The 14,751-nt window shown below is 44.4% G+C and overlaps 1 long non-coding RNA gene across 24 annotated transcripts in view; it reads right to left on the bottom strand.

The window, feature by feature from the left end:
- Nucleotides 1-14,751, bottom strand: part of LOC116231969 (uncharacterized) — a 128,779-nt gene that overhangs the window by 107,021 nt on the left and 7,007 nt on the right. For 18 of the 24 annotated variants that reach the window (XR_016471466.1, XR_016471448.1, XR_016471461.1 and 15 more), the window contains 4 exons: nt 1,981-2,920; nt 1,695-1,894; nt 586-702; nt 246-459 (listed from right to left, as the gene is read on the bottom strand). This is a non-coding gene — a long non-coding RNA (uncharacterized LOC116231969). Of the gene's footprint in view, nt 1-245; nt 460-585; nt 724-1,694; nt 1,895-1,980; nt 2,921-14,751 lie in introns of all 24 variants that reach the window. The other 6 variants (XR_016471457.1, XR_016471465.1, XR_016471447.1 and 3 more) reach the window with 5 other exon arrangements.

Here is a 14,751-nt window from a genome sequence, read left to right as displayed (position 1 = left end):
GTTCATGGCACTGACCATGGTCAGCCCCACATACATGCTGTTCGGATCACCTCAGTTATGACAATAGTGGGATGCTACACACGTTCACCATTGGTTATTTGCCCAAGGATGGTGCAAAGGATGCAGCATTCTCTACAGACATAATGCAGTAAGGCTGTACTCTGCCACGCTGGGAATACATTAGCTCTGCAAGCCCACAGCACGGGGAGATGGACTCCAATCAAAAGGGGGACAGATTCACATACCATGATGCCATCAATTCAAGCAGGGCTTGCATGAAACCAGAGCAGTTCTAACTTGTTGCAGAAGCTGGACTAGTCCCAGGATCAAGCCATCAAAAATAGCTCCAAGTCACACTTGTTTTCCCTTGCCTGGTCTTGGTTCAAACACAGCTTGGGCAGACCAGAAAATCTGGATCACATGCTTCTTTCTAAGTAACATTCTTGGCATTTTGAATTTCTGGCAAAGGAGAAAAAGTTGCAATTAGCACGCTAGGAAGACATGTATGTGTTGAAGCTAAAGCATGGACTTTCATTGAGAACAGTGGCACTGGGCCATGGTGAAATGTTGATAGCATCACATTACCTCTATTAATTGCCAACGTTAAGCCATCACAGTCACATGCAGGTCAGTGCTGGCTGAGACACACCAAGGCCACCAGTTCCAGTGGGGTGGAGGCATCCATGATGATGGAGGACTGTCCTGTCACAAAACAAAGCAGCACTAGGATCAGCTACTTCGACATCTGCCCTCAGCTTGAAAAGTCTGCTCTGAGAAAGCTTGTTTGACTTCAAATGAGCAGATAAGTGGAAAAATTTATCATTTTTCTGCCCAACTGAGATACACAGATCGTGCTATTAAGATGTACAGCACAGCTTCTCTTTCAACACTTGTTATCTAGCCAGTACTACTCTTCACTTCCCTTTTCATCAAGAAATCAAGTTCTTTGCAGCTGAAGAGCAGCAGGCAGAACAAAGTCCTCATGTTTACAGCTGCCCTTTCAGTGCAGTCACAAGCCAGCATTAGGAAAAAAAAACCACTCTCAAAGGGCTGCAGTGGACTCTTTCAGCTGACAATGAACACAGTGCCTTCCAGCTTCTTCACAGCATTTTACTGGTAGGAATATTTAAGGGGGTGAAAAACAGAAACACTGCAGGATGCTCAAGGAAAGGGAATTTTGCACTTGCAACAATTCTTGTGTTGCAAACTTGATTGACAATTATGTTCCAATAAACAGGCCAAATGCGTTCCATCAGTTATGCGTTTTGAATAAGCAAAAGAAAGCTGCTATAATGAACTGAAGGACTAAACGTTATCCAACGAGTTGGTGACAGAACCCTCCTTATGGGCACAGCAGAGGAAAGAAACGGCCTTTCACTGGAAGAATAACAAATAATTACACTGAAAAGCCTAACAGCACAGTTTTCAAAAGCACTTTCATGATTTTAGGATCAATCCCCTGATTTTGCAAGTAAAATTTGATTTTCCTTATCTATGTTACCTGAAAAATAAGGCTTTGATTTTTGTTATCTCAGCGTGATTACTTAATGCACCTTCATGCCTCTTTGCATAGTGAAAAGAAATAAGTACGGTTTGCAAAGTACAAAAATGATGACCAATATAATCAGCTCAATGAAACAGGAGATTGCAGTGTTAACAACATTAATCTCACCACAGATGATCTGAATACTCACGGATGGAGTTCACCACCAAGCAATACCTCGAACGCAGTGCACTTCTGCTTACCGGTACCACGATGGACACATCACACACAAGTTATAATTACACACAGCAGGGCAAAATTTCACCTTCTTCCCCTGCAACAGCCTAAGTACTGTCCAGCATTTATTTTGTTCATAGCCTAATGTCCAAGATTAGGTAAATTCGCAGTTATCTGCCAAAAGAGAGAACAGATTTCATCTTAGATCACTATACATAAAGAGTAAAAAAAAACCCAACACCAAATTCACCTGGACACACCTGTGCTCAGGTTTCCACCTGCCCCGTTTGGTCATGCCATGTTAAAGGAGAAAAGCTAGAAAGAAGAAAAAACATTTTGAAGGAAGAAAGTGTTAAATGTCCCACAGATACTTCTCTCAGAAAGCGACCGCTTGACCAACAATGTGATATAGCAATTATTTAAACCATTGTAAAGAGAAATATCCCAAGTTGAGACTTCACTGGCAGTCTCTGGACACTATTCTCAAACATGGGGTTTGGATTTTGGGTGGTACTGTGTGGAGCCAGGGGTTGGACTTAGTGATCCTTGTGGGTCCCTTCCAACTCGGGTGATGCACGTGGTGGCACGGAGGCTCCCACTGCTGCAGGCTGTACTGGAGTGATGCTGCTGTCCTGCTGCTCACCGCTCCCCAGCAAGAACCATGCCAATTTGCTGTTCTCCCTCACAGCTTTCCCATATTTAGACTCTCCCCATCTCATACCCCAAAAAGGGAGACTGAAGAAGATGCGCTGCTCTTTAAAATCTATTCACACAGCCAATTTTCCCCACCTGATTTATCAAACTTGCCAGCCAGCAGGTGGGGACAAAGCTGGAGGCTGCCTGCCCCCATCCCACAAGCTTCTCAGGAGGAGATGGTGCCAGGTCCCACAACACAGGCACCAAATGCACACTTCTAACACAGCCAAACTGTTTTCCTGATGCGGAGAGAAGCAGCTCAGCTTTCTTCTAGCTGAGCCTCTGCATTGCTCATCTGCAGCGCAAGGTATTTTGTAGCACTACTCAACTTCAGAGCCATTGCAATTTATGTACTACAGGAAAAGAACTGCTGAGCAGAAAGCTCCAGAATACAACCCGCTAGAATGCCAGCTACGTGCCCAGTCATTAATAAGAAAGCAACGTACCTGTTACTCCACTTTATCAAGATGTTGTTGTTGTCAAAGACTCCAGCAACCACTGCTTCTGTACCAAAATATAATGTACATCTGCTTTTCACCCTACATGTTTTCTCAAAGTTCTCAAGGTCTAATTGTAAAACAAACTTTCACTAAGTAATGAAAGATCATATAAAACACTGATTTTAAAGGATGTGTTAGTAGTGGCCATAACTTCTGTGTCATTTTTAAAGTTTCCCTCCCTTTCATCTTCCATAGTTTCCATCACACATGCAATTGGCTTTGACCAACCACAAAACAATTACTTTGCACCGTTTACAAGACAGGTATCAAGTACATTATAGATCCTGAGAAATTAAGAGCAGACAATTGAGCTGTTATCTCAGCATCACGTTTACGCTTTTTATTTTTGTCAAGGCTTCTCAGAAGTAACGCAGCATTTCATAAACCTCTGGCAGGCTCTGGAGAGGATCTGGGTCTTTTACATGAGATAATGTAAGCTTTCTTTCTGCTCGGTTGGAGCAGGTCGTTTTGGGAACCACCCAAACTCACTTCAAAATATTTCGTCCGTGTGCCAGAAATGGCTTTTGAAGTGCTGTGCCCAAGCCACAGGCGGCTCGGTGCCAGCAGGCGCGAGAGCCGGAGCAGCAGCCCATAACAGGAAGCGTGTCAGCACTATCTGTCCAACAAGAGGGTGGGGAAGAGACAAGGGAGTGGTGCAGACACTCATTGAGTGGAAAATCATCTGACATGTCCTAGGTCTAGGATCAGATCATGGATGGGTCAAACGACATCCATTCAACTCTCGAGATCAAACAAGGCTTTATTCTTTCATATTTTTGGCCCCTGCATGCGAGAGCATGTTGTAATATCATGCTTTTTAAGTGCAATATGCAGGAAATCATATTTGAAGGGTCTGGCATGTATGGTATTTTTACGAAGTTCACTTTTCCCTTTTGCTTTTCATCTGTTTTCTACTTTTTTTTTTTTTTTTTTTTTTCCACCATGCGTTTCCTTCTGATTTATTGTTTTATTATTCTATTTTTAAAGTAAGAAATATTTCAACTTAAGAGTTTTTAATGTAACTCATATGAAAATTAGTGATGGACAAACCTCAAGCTTTTGAGAGGTTTGATCTGGTTAGGAGAAGCATCCAGAAGTTCAGAGGCTTATCCAAAGCTAATCTGAAAGTGTCCAAACCTCTTCGGTCTAGACAGAGGCACAGCCACCCGTTGGCTCAGGACTCCCACCACTAACTGGGCTCGCCTCTTTCATTGCTGCTCCCTTGCAGAACATCCAGGGCTGGTTCTTACCAAGTCCTTGCTGAAGAACACACAGGATATGCAAGCACACTGATCTCCCTAAGCACAAACAGGGCTCTTAGGCATCTATTCTGCAAAGCAACAAACAGATGTTTAAGTCTTATAGGAATCAGAGAGACTTAAAGCACATGCTTAAGGCCCCTGTTTAGCAGTAAGGGTTTGCTGAGTTTGGGCTCACAATATGATTCCAACTTGTCACGTCCCTGCCTTCCAACTGCCATCATTGTGCTCTGAAGCTTGGATCCAATGCCTCAATGCATCTTATATAACAGCACCTATTTCATCAAACATAGAGGAATGAATGTCTCAGTATTGGATGTTACACACCAGTCGGGCTGATAAGGATAGAAAACGTTTCTGTGACAGCTTCATAAAAGCCTCAGTGTATCAGCCTTGGTATCACCTGGAACTTGTTCTATTCACTGTTTTGAGGGGTCAGAGTCTGAACTCTACTAAAAGGCCAAATACAATCATGAAATCTGGTACACCTGATACAACCACACCAATAAAGTTCCTTCACTAAATTACGGGGGTTCACAGTATTCTCTAAAAATGAAAAAATCCAACATATCAAATGCCAAAACTTTTCTCAGTACCAAAACATCTCCACCTTGCCCATCTCCGGCCAGCAGGACTGCATTCAAAGCAGTACAAACCACAGTTCCATTGAGGTAGCCTAAAGCCATGTTGAGACTTGTCACAAAATTTGCAGATCAGAGCTCAATAAATGCTGGCTCAGCACGAGTCACTCACGGAGAACAGGGGCTCTGCTATCACCAGCACCTGCCATACATCAAAAATGAACGTGTTGAGGAAACTGAACGCAGCAGCACACAACTAAGAATTCCTCGTGACTATCAGCACTGAAAGGAAAGCAGGCTGAAGAAAAACTCAGGTAAATCCATACAAGGAGAGAGAACAAAGGACACGTACTGATCCTGAACTGGGCACATTAGAGAACAGCCTTGACAGGGATAATTGATTATACAGGTAAACGACACAGAAGTCTGGAATATTTTTTTCTGCAGAGGATTCTAGGGTGTTCCTCATCAAGAAAAAGGACAACACAAAGAAATCAGGATGGAAATAATTTGAAAATACTTTTAAAGTGGCCTGGCATCCTGGGACAAAGAGACGACACCAGGATAGGAAGAGAGGACTAACAGTGTGTGGAGGTGCCACAGAAAAACTGGGAGGTAACAAAGTCCTTGCTCAGATAGAAACTGCTGTGTGAGAGAGAATGTTGATGGTGATACCTTCAGCCAATGCGGAGCACAGTGGGAGGATGAGGAAGGATGCCATCTGCAGCTCACATATACACATCAGAGGCATAGCCTAGCTCAGAGCTACAATTCCAAAAGTGATTATCAGGTTTTATTTAACAGTTCTGCATGGGACAATTCAACTACTTCAAGCTCTAGCAAGTTGCTAGTGATTGATATATCAATACCACACCATTCCATCTCAAATAACATATAATCAATCTACAGAATTTAATCCAGCAGGCAGTCCTGTGGCCCAATTCTGTGCTGGCAGTGGAGTCTTTTTATGAGCATTAGGAACAATCTCAGTTACACATCAAAGCATTAAGACCTTTTACCACCTGAATTTGGAAGATTCTCTCTTACATTTTATTTAGAACTTCTAGAACTGGGGAAGAGGAGCAGCTGAACTGTACGCACGTTTTTTCTTGAGGTCCTTCTAGATGTTCATTTATCAGCAATGCCATTGAGTAGCCAGAGCTGGCAGACCAGGACAAGCAGCTACAAATCTCGCTCCACTAGCTGAGAGAAATGCCATGTCTTTGATCAAACCACAGCCTAACTTGTCACATCCACTCAGACAGGTAAAATAGAGATCTTGGTACTGAATTCATTCATATCCACTGAAACTCAGAGCAAACAGACTGCTACAGTCTACCTGGAAAGATAAATTAGAAGAGGGAAAGGGCAGAACACTGGAAGACTGATGGGCATTCTCATGCTGCCACCCATAAAGCACATTTCCTCCCTGCCCAGTGCCAAATTCTGCTCTTCTTATCAAAGGGATTTATACAAGCTTTCTTGGGAAAATAATTCAGCTTCTAAAAGGGTTCTGGTTTTATTTAGGGAGCTTTACACCAGGAATCTAACATTCAAGGCTAGAAAAAGGAGATCTTTATGCAGATTTCAATGCTTTGTCAACAAGAAGAGAAATGCATGCTTGAAATGGCAGTGACTCCAATTTCAAATTGCCGTTGCTTTGCTCTGCTCTGTATTTTTCAAAACAAACAAACATACATACATCTATTTCCCCTCTTCTTATAACCCATTTTTCTGGCCATGACATCTTAGAAAAACTAATCAGTATTAGTTTTCCAACACAGCTTCAGTATCAGTGAGCCATCTTATGGATTCTACAACACTACAGATTTATTCCCTCTCCATGGAGCTATGAGCTACACATATGTATCTAACCTTACACCATGTAGTAATGAGGTGAGGATCATGAATTACACACTTCTTCACTCTTTATCCTCAAGTGGTGTCTGATGCCATATACAGGATAACAAACACGGCTGCAGGATTCCCAGGATCTCGTTGTGATTCATCTATACTCAGACATTCTGGAAGACAAGCATCTGAGAGCAGCCAGAAGTGGAGTGGAACAACTGTTTGCTGAGGGCTTCTTTTGCAAAAAATTATTTTAAACATTCTTTATTTTTCCGAATATCAGTTCAGCTTCCCACTCTTTTTTCTAAAGCTTTTCCTCTAAAGTGGATAACAGTTATGTCTGACCCTGAAATTCCACGTGAAATGAATTATACACCCAGCGATTTGAGTTTCCCAGAACAATAACTGAAAGACAGTTTGGCCTTCTTAAAAGAGGTGATTTGCAAGTCTAGATGCATCCAGGAGTGCCTTATAAGGCAGCCCACCAGACCTGCTTGCCACGCAGCCCAGTTAACCATGCGCTATCATTCCTTAATTTTTCTCAGTTCATTATTCCAAAACATCAGTCACACCAACAAGATGATTTCCGCAGCAAACGCTGACAACTATCAGCACTTCCCTCACAAGCAGGGCAGCTACAAGGCAGTCTGGCCAGCAGACTGGAACAGCACCAGTGGCAACACGAGCCCCGGAGCCCTACCCTGTGAACGGGGCTGAGCCACGGTCAGAGCCAGAGACCCCCAAGTCCAATGGGGAGAACCACCAGGTCCCACAAATTCGGGCAGGAAATACACAGTCCCCACCTAGGAGGATAGAAAATAAACAGCTTCCCCTACCCTTAGCCAATTCCTCTCCTAGTTTTAGAAGTGAAACTAAGAGTTCCAATGCCATGAAAAAATGGGAAGAAAAAATAATCTGGTATTTCCCAGGCAAACCGCTGATATCATAGAATCACAGAATATCCCAAGTTGGAAGGAACCCACAGAGATCATCAAGTCCAAACCCTGACGATACACAGGACCACCCAAACACAATCCTTCGGCTCCAGCAGCTCAGGGCCATGCCCACTGCCCTGGGCAGCCTGTGCCATGCCCACCGCCCTCTGGTGCAGACCCTTTCCATAACACCCACCTGACCTTCCCCCAGCACAGCTCCATGCTGTTCCCTGGGCCCTGTCGCTGCCACAGACAGCAGAGCCCAGCGCTGCGCTCCGCTCCCTGCAAGGAGCTGCAGCCACCACAAGGGCTGCCCTCAGCTCCTCTGCTCTGGGCAGAGCAAACCCACGGACCTCAGCTGCTCCTCACACACCGTGCTCTCAAACCCTTCCCCATCTCTGCAGCCCTTCTTTAGATTCTCTAATAGCTTTACATCCTTCTTATGTTGGGGCACCCAAACCTGCACAGGGCTGGAGGTGAGGCCACACGGCACAGAGCAGAGCGGGACAACTGCTTCCCCAGTGCTGAGCCTGACAATCCCAGGGTACAACTGGCCCTTCTGGCTGCCAGGATGCACTGCCAGCTCAGATTCAATCTGCCACCAACCAGAACACCCAGATCCCTTTTTGCAGGGCTGCTCTCCAGCCCATCGCCCCCCAGCCTGTACATACAGCCAGGGCCGCCCCATCCCACATGCAGAGTCCAGCTCTTGCTCTTCTTCATGCAGATGGGGACCATCCTCATGGTTGTCCAGATCTCAGAGCAAGGTCTCTACCCTCAACAGAGTCGACACTCCTCCCAGCTTAACATCACCCAGAAGTTTACTTCATACAACTGCCAGATCTTTATTGGAATCAACAGCAAAAACATTCGAGAGAAAGGACCTCAAAATGGAGCCCTGCAGAATCCCACTGGTGACAAGTAGGACAACTGTCAGGCCGCAGCCTCCCCTCACCCAACACAGCCATGTTTTGGTTGTCATGGGACATTTGTAGGGTCGCACTGCCATGGCTTTAAGATGTCCCGAGCCACCTCCCTGCTGACTGCTACAGACATGGGGACCCTGACAACAGAAAACCTGTTGCTGACCAACTTCTGTCAAGGAAGCACGCATCTGAGACAGAGAGCTCAATAGACAGATCCTTCCTTCCCACTGTGGGAACTTACAAGGAGGACAATGAATCCTCCTCCAGCAAAGAAGTGGAGGCTTCTGGAGAGCAGCAGTGAGCCCAAGTAAATGGATGTAGACCCACCAAAGAGCGATGTTGAGCCCATGGAGGTGGACCTACCTCCAGAGAACAAACCAAAGGAGTTGGATCCACCTCCATCAAGCACAGGCAAGCACTATAACATCGTGATATGCTTGCCTGTAGATGTTTCTATATCTGCTTATGGCACAGCATGGGCTCTCCAGTTCCATCTTGGCATTGAAGAGTCACCATCTGCCAGAGAGCCTCCGGGCCAACTGCTGCTTTGCAGAACCCCTCCTTCCCCATCCCCTATCCTCATCTTTCCCCAAAACCTCTCACCTCTTCTTTCCCGAGGTCTCGGGAAAATGGCACTTAAGACTACAATAATAATCATACAGTAAAAGCAAGGTGGAAAAGTCTTTAGCTACAGCAAATGAGAATGAGCCCAAAAAGATGCTCACCTTTGGAAGGCCTCAGGTAGGCAGTAATCTCCAACAAGAAATATCCTCACCTCCACCGCCAACCCTTAAATGAGGTCTGGGAAGGAGTGGATCCTGGCTCTACCCCTTCCAGTCACTCAGGTGCATTGCTTGCACCTGAGCTTCCCTGGGTTGGCTCAATCACTGCTTTAGGCCATGACTTAGCATTTCCATTACAGGGCAGGACTGGGAGTGGTGTCCTCTATGCTTCTGCACTGACACAAAGGGAGAAGTCCAGTGGATGGGCATGAGCTCCCTGAAGCCTCCAGACAAGTCCTGAGGAAGAGGGCAGGACTGGGACTGGTGTCCTCCATGCCTCTGCACCGGGACAATGAAAGGAGTCCAGTGAACAGCCTTGAGCTCCCTGCGGCCTCCAGGCAGGTCCTGAGGAAGAAGACATGACTAGGAATGGTGTCCCCTACTTCTGCACAAGGACAGTGGGAGGAGCCCAGCGGACAGCCCCAAGCTCCTTGCAGCCTCCAGGTGAGCCCTGAAGAAGAGGGAAGGACTGGGACTGATGTCCTGTCAGCTGCTGTGCTGGACAATGGGAGGAGCCCAGCAGATGGCTCCGAGCTCCATGCAGCCTCCAGCAGTGCCAGAGAAGGTACAGAGGCAGCTTCCACTGGAGAAACAGAAGACTTTGGTTTGGAAGAAGTACTCATGTTTAGCATGAAGATCCATTCCAGCTGCTCCAGTGGGACTTCTGTTCCAAACCAGGACAATAAGCAATTCAAAAGGACAGTACAAAATGATAACGATAATAAAAACCTGAAGCTGTTTTCCAAAGCCAAATCAGTCTTTGCCTTTGCACTGTTAGCACTCCTGAGGCTGTCCTGGACCTCCAGGGTCCCCTCCACACTCCCCATTAGAAGGCTCTGCCCCACAGGGTGAGGCACACGGCAGCCTGGCAGGCTGCAGGCACGGCCTGTGCTCGGTGTCGGGCACAGAGAGCCAACAAGAGATGGAGAGCCCCGAAGGACAGGAAAGGCCTCAGCAGCCCCCAGTGCTGCAGTGTGGCCAGCTGCACCTTGGGCTGCAGATGAGTCCAGCGCTGCATCAACGCAACATACAGAGCTCCAGTACTGAGCGGATTGTAGTGCTGTTCTGGAAGGGGCTGTGCAGCCCAGCACCAGCATCTCACATGCATGACACTGTGCCGCTGCTTGGATCTGACCTGAAATCAGCTGGGCACACTGAAACTGGTCCAGGTGGCATCGCAGTCCCTCCTGAGTGCCTTTGCAGCACAATCCCTGTGCTTCAGAACAGAGCTGAAACACAAAACTGCAGTTGTGCTTCTCAGGCAATGGGCCCGGCCCTCCACTCGCAGTTTGGTTCAGTTGGGTTTGCAGAACACAGTCTACAGCTGCAAGGACAGATATCAAAGTAAATTTAAAATGACTGCATAAAATAAAACCCAAAGACGCAGCCAGAGAACGTTGAAATGTTGTTTGTTTTAAGCAAATGAAGGGCAAACATACTGAGAAGCATCACTGCTGTGAATTCTGCTTTACTGGTCCTCACTGCTCATTCATACAACTGAAAAAGAAGATTGCAAGGGAAAGGGAATGGCCTCCCTGTTGCCTTCTGGCCTCAGGGTAACTGACACAGCTCTGATGGGCAGCGTGCAGCTTCACCCACTTCATCCACTGTGGCCAAAGCAGAGAGCGCTGCCCGGTTTTTAATCACACCATCCATCATCTCAGCTTCCTTTTGCTCTCCAGCACTTCTCTTCCCATGCACCACTCAAATCACTCTTCCTGTCCCCAGAGTGCATAAATTAATTTGTTTCCTTTTACTGGCTTCTTTATTTCACAGCCTCTGGAGGGGACTGGACAGCCCCCAGCACCAGCATCCTTTGGCTCTGTTTATTTTTGTTTTTTTTTTTTACTATTACACTATCAAGCAGAAAGTAACTATTTTAGAGTGGGGTGATTTGAAACCATTTCTTAAGTATGAGGACTGTCATTATATCCATTGTTGCTATATAATTTATTATTTCAACATACCTACTAACAGAGCAAGGCTACGTTTTTCAAGCACTAGGGAACAATGAATTATGTTAGCCCACCCAATCGATGGCTTCAGGGCACTGCTCATTTAGGAGGGATAATGAAAACAGACAGAAAGCATAAATCAGGCATGTGGTAAACTAAAGGAGAATGCTTTATATCTTCTTCTAAAACTCACTGCAACAAACAGTTCCTGATTTTTGTCTTAGGTGTCCACTGCTGCCCACCCTCATGCATCTCCTTGGATTGCTTTGTTTCTGGTGAAGTCAGCCCTTATATGACTCCCAAAGCACAAGTGGGGCTTGACTCAGAAAAACTCTGGATCAGCTTCAGATAGTTACAATATCTACTTAGATAAGTACTCAGAGATCTAACTCAAGTGCATGAATGTAAATTCAGACTCTCAAAAAGCAAACAACATCCACGTGATTCCATACATGCTCAAAAACCCACACGGGCTGCTGGCTATTGACAAGGAAACTGTGGGTAGCCCAACAGCAAACAGTAAAGGAAGCTGTTGTGAATGAAGGCCACAGTAACTACAGAGGAAGCAGATCTTGCATGTTTTGGTGCTACGCCAATGAATCTGAATCTGACTCCCTGCATCCCCTGTGCTGCACGTAAAGCTTTGGGGTTTTTCTTCCTTTTTCTAGTGGGACAGGACTTCTCTCCTGTCCCATTTTGCAAGGTATGTTTAAATGTCTTTTGCTCCACACACACCAATGGCTCTGCCAAGGTCAGTGGGATAATCTTTGCTTAAGTAAAGCAAAACAGCTACTCCTGTACTACCTAAATGAGGTCAGATGTTTAAGTCTATGGCTTAATAGGGTCTCCCAGGCCTTCTCTTTGGCATCACCTCTCTTTATTGTCATTTTTGTTCACAACATATTTCCAGAGTCCCAACTAACTTCAGGAAGATATCCATGGAATTGCGTAGCTTTTACTCTAATAAGTAATGCTACTGAAGTAAACGTTAGTATTTTTTTTGTAAATTTGACACTTTCAATTATCTAATCTTTCTCAAACTAAGGTTTACCTTTTACACTGAATTTAAAGGTTACCAGAACAAAGGAATCTTTGCACACAAGAGGAACAGACTCCTGCATTACCACAGTTTTGAATCGGTCAGGTGTTATTGGAGCCCTAAGTGATCATTACTGAAGGTTCCTAAGCACAACTTAGAATAAAATTCCCCCAAAACTAGCACAGAACTGGCTTCTTAGGAGAAGCTTCACAATCTGCAAAACATATTGCTACTCAGTTCAGCATCCACAACTCTACAACAACCGTTTGCTTGAATATTGTTAGGTACTTTTTTGGGGGGAGGGAGGGAAGAGGAAGTGAGTTTTTTTAAGGTTTACAATAAAACCAGTTCAACACATTCAATGTCAGTTGAGCTTTAAGGATTTTGAAGCTCACTGATACTTCCTTTAACTTTTAGAGTGGGAATGCTCTGGCTTATGCTATAAGTATCTCACCTTGTGGCTCTTCCCTCATACAGACACCATGGTGACATCTGCCACAGAGGAGCTAACACGGAGCAGAACATCAGAACTGTGTGACACCATAAGCTACATACAAAGCAGCAGGTCTTTCAGCTTGTTGTAGAGATATCCCATAGCTGGGGAAGGCTTCATTCCTTTCCCTGGCCAATCCCTATCTTTATAATGAAGTACACTTTTTCAACCTGCAAATGTATTGATAAGAAAAAGTCTCAGCAGGTTTGTTTTGAAGTGACAATTTATATACAGGACAGGAATTACTACAAGGACATTATACAGATTATTACTTTACTTCTTATTCCGAAGAGCACCTTGCATTGTTTAAACCAAGGAAACTTACAACTTGACTTTTAATAAAGAAAAAACTATCCCACAATCCATATCTTACTGTTACGTTAGATCCAACTGTCTGAAACAGATATGTGTGTCAGGAGAACATGATCCAAAAACTACTTCAATTCAATTAGCTTTGCCAATCAGCACATCAGTGAAGCCATGCAGTCTTTCACAGGACTCAACACAACCAGTTCCTGAGAATGAGATCGGACTCCTGCAACAGTAAACACACTGCATAGCTTGATTTCTAAAGGTACTTACCTCAAAAGTGTGGAAAAGCTGCCCTTATGAACTGCTCCAAAATTATTAAACCCCAGAAAAGAGCTGTACCTCAGGCTATGAGGTGTTCTGAAGATTTGAGATCCCTAATTAAGTATCACAGGCTTAGGGTTGAAGGACAGGTATTCAAAAGATTTCAATGCCCTGTATATTGAGGCCTCATGAGATTATATTGGCAAACAATTCACAGCAAGAGTGGCAGGCTTTGAGAGTGCTGAACGCTGACAATACAGTTCCACCTGCTTTTTGTAGATCTCTGCAGACCTCCAGGACTGCACCTCTCAGATCAGAACTGCAGTTTTCACGCAATTCGCAGGGTTCGCATCTTTTACTGGCCCTGTGAAGTTATAAAGGCAAGTTCTTTCACATTACTGCAAAAAAATATTAACACTGACAGAGAAGACGTTTGCCCAGAGAAAACCAATGAGATCAGAGGAATTAATAACACTAGTGATATACACAAGCTTACCAGGTTCTAAATACCCTCACACAATCCGGCCATTGTCTTTAAAAGCTCAACGGGTATCTGTATTGATTTATCCCAGGTGGGGAAAAAATCCACAGTAACATACATCTGGTACAAGTGTGTTCAAACAGATATTAACAAGGAAGAGTTTCTCTTCTGACTGATGTGCACAATGAAAGTGCAATTATAAGCAGAGAAATATAGTACATCCAAGAGAACATATGTTTGAATTGTGATGGATCGTCTGTGACACTAATCCCTGAATACAGCAATCAGACTATTGACCAATTATTGTAATATGATAGAAAATGAAGCAAGCAGAACCTATCCGGGACGGTGAAATCATAGGCTTTTCACATAGTCTTGCAATTTGCTACCTTCTCATATTCTCCCGATCACTTGCCAAGACAAATCAGTTAAAATCAACCGACCTGGAGCAGTGTAACAAAAGTTTGGTGTGTTCTTCCTAAATGTAAAATTCATTGAATCTTTTGTTTAGTTTTAAATATACTGACTCTCGAGAACTATGAAACAGACTCTTTCCAAACTGGAACTCATTCCTGAACGTCTGAAGTTTAATCCAGCTTCCCAGAATGGGGCAGGCTATGCTCTCCATAGAGAAAAGGCAGCAGCGGATGACAATATAAAAAATAATAATAATAATAATTTAAAAAAAAAATCTGAAAGTGCATATAATTTTTTATTTTGGGGCAATGATCTTCAAAACAGATTTTAATCTGCCCTTTTCTATCTAATTCTGATATTTTAAGTTCAAATCCTCCTTCATTTAGTATGCTCACAGAGAATTTCTTTGGACCCTCAGCCCTCTACCTTTTCTGCCCAAACTCTTTGAGCCTGCGATGTTATTCTGATCCATATTAGTTAATCAGTCACAATCTCCACCCTTACATGATACATACATGCTTTGGTATTTTTCAGAATTTCTGA

This window comes from Phasianus colchicus, chromosome 15, assembly GCF_987193195.1.
Source record: "Phasianus colchicus chromosome 15, bPhaCol1.hap1.1, whole genome shotgun sequence".
Lineage (NCBI taxonomy): Eukaryota > Metazoa > Chordata > Aves > Galliformes > Phasianidae > Phasianus > Phasianus colchicus.
This window is presented reverse-complemented; position numbering and strand designations above follow the sequence as displayed.